The sequence below is a fragment of the Antedon bifida genome, chromosome 6 (genome assembly GCF_963402885.1).
Source record: "Antedon bifida chromosome 6, ecAntBifi1.1, whole genome shotgun sequence".
In the NCBI taxonomy this organism is placed as follows: Eukaryota; Metazoa; Echinodermata; class Crinoidea; order Comatulida; family Antedonidae; genus Antedon; species Antedon bifida.
The window spans coordinates 2,989,681-2,998,078 of record NC_136231.1 but is presented as its reverse complement, the minus strand read 5'-3'; the positions used below and the strand labels follow the sequence as shown (position 1 = coordinate 2,998,078).

Below are 8,398 nucleotides of genomic sequence, written 5' to 3'. Positions count from 1 at the left end.
AACACGGCTAGGAATTTAGATGATAGCTTGAGTTCACTTTTTGTAAGTTGCGGTATCTGTTGACGAATGACCACCCTGCTTTTATTGTCATTCTAGATCAAACTATGGCAAACATTGACTTGTAGAATTAGGTAAAACACTTTAAATTGATTATTCCGCATTTTGGTTGATTCGTCATCAAATCTGTCATAAAGTTGTGAGCTCTTCCCAGTTGATCAATTAAGACATGTTTGTTTTTCTGACAAACAAGCTACTCATTATCAAAATGAGAGGCATTGAGCATGTTTCCTCTTTGTTTTATTTTGAATTAGATAATTATTATATATGTACGTGATGTATTCAATAAAATAACATTAAATTTTAATATATTCATAAACCGTGACGATTTAGTTGCACATGGCTTTTATACGATATGATATATTGTTGAAATAGTACTGATTCGCAAGTAACACTATAGGATTTCCTATACAGTAATATGGTTATGTCTCCCGTCATTTTTTAGCTGAATACTGATTCGTCGGGTTGTTTTGTGTTTGTCCGTATCGGTCAAAATCTAGGTCTTTCAGTCGTGTTCCACCTCATCTGATCGGATATGCCCAGAAGCCAGAGGGCTAGAATTTCGTCAATATGATTCAATTTTGAAAGCAAATTGAATCGGCCTACCTTTGAGTAGATTTTTTACAATGTTTATTTTGTAAATTTGCAACGAAAATACATTGGCATGTTTTAATCTTGGAAATTGGAAACAAATGATAGAAGTAAGTGGAAGAAGATTGCTTCGGGGCGCAAACAGTCGGATATCCCGATTCTGAACTGTTGGCATTAGGGTCAGGTGTCAGATGTTAGTAATGCGCTATCCAGCGTGAGGTCATACCGTCACATCTTTCCACGTGATCTAGCACCCAGCAGACGATAAAACAAAGATTCATTTGTAAACAGTAAACATGTCAATATAATCAAAGAAGCAAACGAAGCCTAAACGAGGCAGTTTTAAAAAAAATAAATTTAATTATAAATTAATTTTATTTATTAAACTCATTTTTAGATGAACTGTTTGATATGTTCCAGTCAAACAGATGGAAATATTAGTTTTCCGTGCTTAATACCATGGCGTATTTTACAAAAACCATATTTTAAATTTTGGCGGGAGCGTAAAGAACAACGTTAGTTTAATTTGGGACAAAAATTGCAATGTGCTAACGGCCAATCAATTGGTTTACATTTGTAGGCATAATTGAATTAGTGTTAATAAATAAAAGTCTAATTCATGATTTACTTTCGTAACCCTGACATGAATTTCAATAAAATAATTTCCTTATAACTGAGATCAATGCATAACACATACAACTTTGTCACGTTCTGTTTGTGTAGGCCTGGGGACATTTGTCATGTGCTGGAGGATGGGTTCCGAAAAGCTACCATACTGTGCAAAACTTCTTAGGGGGCGCTCTGCCTTACCGCTTATAATGACTTGTTGACAAAGCCCCTGTGCAACCTTTTGCTGCGTTATGAAAAATAGAAGGTAAAATGAAACCAAATAAAAACATATTGAAATGGCTATTATAATAATTAAATGAAACAAAATATTCAGTGACTCCCGGAACGTGCAATACACTGTGGAAGAACGTGAACAGACCACCATTACATTTAGCTAAGATGCTCGGGGAGTTCCCAACCATCAAGCCGCTCCACTAAGACATATTTTATGTGGATCGTATTTTGTTTAATTTAATATGATGTCAAAACTAACGAGTCAATAAGATGGGTCGTAGGTAAAAGCTGTAGTCGGGTATATCCAACTGGTTTCATTGTGCAGGTTACACAGAATGCGGTGGGTTGCTTTTTGTAAATTTGCACGATAGATTTGTCATTTTAATATTGGATTAGCTTTGAAGATGGCAGGGTGCGCAAAGGCCAGGGTGGTTAAACAAACATTTGATAAAATTTAAATGATAAAAAGCCAGTGTCACCTGTTGATTGTTATTAATTTAAAAGAAGTCCTCATAAAATTCCAATCCATCTCATCGCTGTTACTGAAATAAGTTTGTTTCGTTATTTATTTAAATCTATTTGCCCCTGGTATTGAATTACGGAATTTAATCCTGCCTATCATGTGTCATTATCATTTTTTCTTCTTTTAAATTCATGAAAAGACTATAAATTAGAATTAAAGCGAGTTGATACATTTTAAAAAAGGAAACACTTCTTGGTTTAGCTTCAAGTTTTTAACAGTTTTTTAAACTTAAAAGTACAAATAGTAGCCTATAGTTAGGCCTATAATACAATATTTTATTGACTTTATAGGCCTATTACGCAAATGTTTAAATACATTACGATACTTATAAAGTTAATTATCACCATATTGAATAATGGAATGGACAAATAATAAATACACAAATTACTAATTTTTGGTATTCATACAGTATGAAATACACCACCTTGTATACATATATATATATATATATATAGATAGAACTCAACGGCTTTTGCTACGATGGATATATATGTGCTATTTCTCAAATGGCCTTTGCTACTTTGCATTTGACCTGTGACGTATATGTTTTCCTATTCAATTACATTGCTCATCGATAGGAGCAAACGGCCAAAAACGTCTTGAGAATTTAAATTTTCAAATTACGATAACTTTTCTAAAAATGATCGAAATTTGATCGGATAACCACATTTATAAAGACATTTTAATAGAGTTTACCCTATCATCAGCTTATATTTTCTTATCACGCACTTTTTGAAATATTGGTTTCTGAATCATGCCTACTTATCGGGTAGTAGTTTTGATAGGCCTGATTTGACAACAACCAACCTTAACCGTCTTGAACTTCTAATTTTTTTTTTACTTATCCGATTTGAAATTTCTTTTTTGTATACGATAGAAGATCATATAAAGAACGTGTATACGAAATTTCATCGATTTATCTTAATTTTAAGTTACTTTAAAAAAATAATTCTATATTGAATTTTTTCGCGAAAAATTGGGATGTCATTTTGCTACGTACCAAAACTCAAATAGTCATTGCGTTTAACGTATTTACTCAATAAATATAATTTTTGTACAATGTGTTCATATATATTGTTGGATTATGTGTGCCAAATTTGGATTTATAAAACTAAAAAAATTCGGAGATATTTAAAAAATATTGCTCATTTTGGCCGTTTGCTACGTATTTTCTTAATTTTTAAAATGCTTTTACAACGTGGTTACTTTACGAACACAAACTATTTTTAGGTATGTTAGTCTATGTTTAACATACTATCGATCTGCTATTTTGATTTTTTGAATTTAAGCGTGTTTATATTTTTAATAAAAACCGATTTTTTTTAGATTTTGTGGTCGCTAGAACTCAAATATAATTGTCTCGTTCACTCAAAGTTTATTAAAAATGTAAAATGACTTATTAAAATACCTTAACTATCATTATATAGCAATTTACATAATGAAAAGCTTTATTTTCATTATTAGTCATCATTTAGTTAGCAAATGATAATTTTAAAAGTAAATATTACAATTTTTCGGAATTTTGTTTTCATTCTAAAATTGTAAAACGTTTCAAATTTAAGGACTTGTGGCAGGTCTTGTATTAAATTACGATTTATTTTGTTTAACATACTAGAAACAAAAATTCCTTTAATATGTGTAATTATTAAAACATTCTGCATCCACTAGACGTTGATTTTATTGATTTATATAGTTTTAAAACTGTTAAATTGGCGATTAAATGTCACGAAATTTTAAAATCCTAAGCATTTTCACTGGAACCCAGCATCCTAGGCCTAACAGCATCAACAGCCTACAGTAAACTATAGAATAAACCAGGTATACCGTAAGTTGTTATTTATTTTTGTTGTAATATAGATTTTTTAAATAGTTATAGTTCAATGTTATATATTTAATGTTGTTATCTGACTCTCTGGCGGTAATCTATGAGAGGTAAATAGGGGCCTAGGCCTTAGGTCTATGATGCACACAAAGTGCCAAACCTTGTGTACGGCCCGGGGGTCTCACACGCTCTGCCCAGGCGGCCTAATTAGGCTTACCGCTTAGGCCTCGTTCTACATTAGGCCTAGGCCCTAGTGTCTGTTTACAGGTTTGTAAGTGCATAAACAGAGTAGGCCTAGACCTAACTTTTCTGGAATCTAGGCATAGGATAGGCACTGACTAGGCCTTTGTCTAGAAATAAGCACGGCCTATTATTTACAACTTTTTAGCCTGGCTTGGGGCCTACTGTAGGAGGCCTACTCCTCTACTAGCCTAGTCTAGCTAGGAGGCATAGCCTATCTTAGGCTAGGCCTAGGTAGTACTCAGTGCTAGAAGCCTGCCTAGGCCTAGATGTAGCCTACATCCTAAAACTAGACTAGGCCTAGGCTAGAACCTCTAGTAAGGCTTTGACAGGTATCTAGGCCCTACCTACATTATGTATGTTAGGGCCTATCTGACTTCTAGCATAGCCTAGGCCTAGCCTAGACATTTACAGAAGGTGTACTGTAGTAGGTTTACCTTCTACATCATTAACAGCTAGCTTAGAACAAGCCCCGCATTAAATCAAGCATCCATCCTAAGTATTTTTAACATAATTTTGTAATACTATTATTCACGAATTAAACATACTATTATGACTTACAAAGCAAATTAATTTTTAGTTTTAGTGTCCGGTTTGGAGTATTCAATCAACTACTCAATTTCTGATGACTCAATAATCAATTTAACTTCAGGTATTTTAAGTCTCAAGCTTATTCAACTTATGTTTAATGTGACTAACAACATATAAAAATACAATTACTTTTAGGTCATAAAAATAACAATTACTCCTTAAAAGTATAAATAAACATTAATTCAATCCAAATAATGGTAGCAAAAGAGATGTTTTAAAATAGTAACTATTAAATACTGTTGTGTTGACTGTATTCAGTTTTTTTTTTCAGTGAAACACATTATGGTACAAATGGAGAAAAATGTATCTAGAAGAGAGGAAAATAACAAGATGAAGGAGCAGGAAAAATATGGTATACTTGTCTGTATGGCAATTTTCATACACATTAGTTCATGTTAAAACAAAATGACTATTGAACTATTTTAAGCCCAATTAAATACAACAAAGCACCCAAGTCAATGACATGAAATGTAATTTAACAGGTGTCTTAAATTAATTCTAAAGCCAATACAAAGCAAATACATTTACAATTAAAATGAAGTGAGAAAAGTGTAATGTAACAGTCAGAATTGTTAGAAATGTAATATAAATAAAATACAAAATTAAAACTTTTATTTTAGACAACTTCTAATGTTTATTAAAATGTGCTTTTTCAATTTTTCAGTTACTGCTGTGGTTTCAAACATCCTCCACTTCACATACAAGTTAATGGCTTATTAATAATTAAGGTAATCAGTAAACTCATTATAAATGTTTTGCTTTAATTTACTAACAATGTTTCATTTATCTACTAACCATACATAAACACACTCACACACCAACATACACAAAACACCTTTTAGAATAGCTTGTATTTAATGTAGGACAAAATTAAACATAACAATGTAGTTGTATACCAAAGTTAAACACAGCAATGCAGTTCAATTAGTTGTTGTAGGACAAAATTAAACACAACAAAAGTTTGATCTAGGCTTATTAGTTGTAGGACAAAATTCAACACCAATAAAGCTTAGTTAGTTGCTTAAAATTAAACGGAGGAATACAGTTCAGTTTAGTTTATATTTACTGTATATAAAAATTAAACAGAGCAATGTAGTTCAGTAGTTGGTTGTAGAACAAATTTACACAGGAGAATGCAGTCCAGTTGAGTTTAGTTATTTACTGTATAGGGAAAAAAAATAACAGAGGAATGAAGTTTAGTTTTAGTTGGTTGTTGGACAAAAATGAACAGTTTGGTTAATTGTTGTATGACAAATGCAGACACAGCAATACAGTTCAGTTTAGTTTTTTACTGTAGGAAAAAATAAACACATAAATATTGCAGTTTGTAGGACAAAATTGGTTTAGAAATCATTTATTGACACAACATTAAACTAGTTAGACATGTGTAGCGGTACATTTATTATAGAACACAATTAAGAGTACATATTTAGAAAATCTGAAAGTATAATTGGTTGAGAAATCATCTATTAAACAAACCAATAATACAGGATATTCAAGTAGTTAGACATGTGTAGTGGTACAGTTATTATAGAACACAATTAAGAGTACATATTTTAGACAATCTGAAAGTGTAATTGGTTGAGAAATCATCTATTAAATCACTCAACAATACAGGACATTCAAGTAGTTAGACATGTGTAGGGGTACAGTTATTATAGAAAACAATTAGGAGTAAATATTTTAGACAATCTGAAAGTATAATTGGTTGAGAAATCATCTATAAAACAACCCAACAATACAGGACATCCAAGTAGTTAAACATGTGTAGGGGTACAGTTATTATAGGACACAATTAGGAGTTTGTTGTAGGACACAATTAAACAAAGCAGTTTAGTTAAGTTAGAACAAGCTTCGCATTAAATCAGTAATCAAGCATCCATCGTAAATATTTTAAACATAATTTTGTAATACTATTTTCACGAATTAAAAATACTATATATGACTTATAATGTAAATTAATTTTTAGTTTTAGTGTCCGGTTTGGAGTATTCAATCAACTAGCCTATTCAATTTCTGATGACTCAATAATCAACTTAACTTCAGGTATTTTAAGTCCCACGCTTAATCAACGTTTTAATGTTACTAACAACATATGAAAATACAATTATTTTTAGGTCATAAAAATAACAATTACTCCTTAAAATTATAAATAAAGTAATAAATAATAATAATTCAATCCAAATAATGGTAGTAGGCCTAGTGGTAACAAAAGAGATTTCTTAAAATAGTAACTATTGAATGCTGTTGGTGTTGACTGTATTCAGTTTTTTTTTCAGTGAAAAACATGATGGTACAAATGGAAAAAAGATCTAGAAGAGAGGAAAATTACAAGATGAAGGAGCAGAAAATATATGGTTGAATATATGACTAAAATCATACCTTACATTAAAACAATCAATTAAATAAACATGAAATCAATGGTAGGACATGTAATGAGGCCAGTCAAACTAATAACATATAGCATTGAAATAGAGTAAATGTAAAATAAAGAGGTAATTTAGGTGGAAAAATGCTAATAAAAAAAACAAAAACTGCTAGTACTACAAGTAAAAATGTTTATTCACATATTTTTTTTATTAATTATATTTTCAGCCTCTGCTATGATTAGTACCAAGTATTGTTAATCAGTCACCACTTCTCATGCTTTCAACAAGTCTTACTTCACAATTTGATGTCTTTTAAAGGTAATTGGTCATCTCAATATTGCTTTATGTTTTAAACCATCAGATAATAGTAATAATTGTAGCAGTACAATTAGAAATTAAATTTACATTACATTTATCAAACAAAATGTCTAATGTGATTAGTTGACAACACAATTACAAAAGACAGTAAAAAAGTAGTTAATTTGAAATGCCCAAATTCAATTTAGCTTTCCCTTCTCCAACAGCTGTTCTTGTTTGGGTACATTGTTAAAAATCACAATATATGGTACACAGAAATACAGTCTGTTTAGGTCATAAAAATGAATAATGCACTACAAATGTTATTAGTTTTATTAGTATACTAATGACTATGAATATAATGGTTTTTTTTTTAAACAGTGATAATGGATAAGAAAGAGGATAATCTAGAAGTGGAAGTGGAAACAAGATGAATAATACATTTAGGAAGAAAAAAGAGGAGATGGTTGAATATAACTAATAGTCTATATTTTCATACACATTAATTCATGTTAAAACAAAATGACCATTAAACAATTTTAAGCCCAATTAAATACAACAAAGCACCCAAGTCAATGACTAGAAATGTAATTTAACAGGTGAAATTAATTCTAAAGCCAATACAAAGCAAATACATTTACAATTAAAAATGAAGTGAGAAAAGTGTAATATAACACATCTGAGAATTGTTAGTAAAGTATTATATTTCAAATCCAAAATTAAAACTTTTTTTTAGACAACTTCTAATGTTTATTAAAATGGGCTTTTTCATTTTTTCAGTTACTGCTGTGGTTTCAAACATCCTCCACTTCACATACAAGTTAATGGCTTATTAATAATTAAGGTAATCAGTAATCTCATTATAAATGTTTTGCTTTAATTTACTAACAATGTTTCATTTATCTACTAACCATACATAAACACACTCACACACCAACATACAGAAAAGACCTTTTAGAATAGCTTGTATTTAATGTAGAACAAATTAAATCTTCTTGTAGACCAAAGTTAAACACAGAAATGCAGTCAGTTTAGTTAATTACTGTAGGGAAAAATTAAAAACAG

The 8,398-nt window shown here is 30.5% G+C and overlaps 1 long non-coding RNA gene across 2 annotated transcripts; it reads left to right on the top strand.

The window, feature by feature from the left end:
* Positions 1 to 3,485: 3,485 nt before the first annotated feature.
* LOC144844664 (uncharacterized) lies at positions 3,486 to 8,171 on the top strand. Of its 2 annotated transcripts, none has more exons than XR_013612452.1 (8): positions 3,486 to 3,839; positions 4,657 to 4,728; positions 4,939 to 5,019; positions 5,332 to 5,395; positions 6,637 to 6,713; positions 6,947 to 7,090; positions 7,263 to 7,354; positions 7,715 to 8,171. It is a non-coding gene; the product is annotated as an uncharacterized LOC144844664 (long non-coding RNA). The 2 variants fall into 2 exon arrangements; XR_013612453.1 differs by having other exon boundaries at positions 3,488 to 3,839; positions 6,947 to 7,024.
* Positions 8,172 to 8,398: the final 227 nt, after the last annotated feature.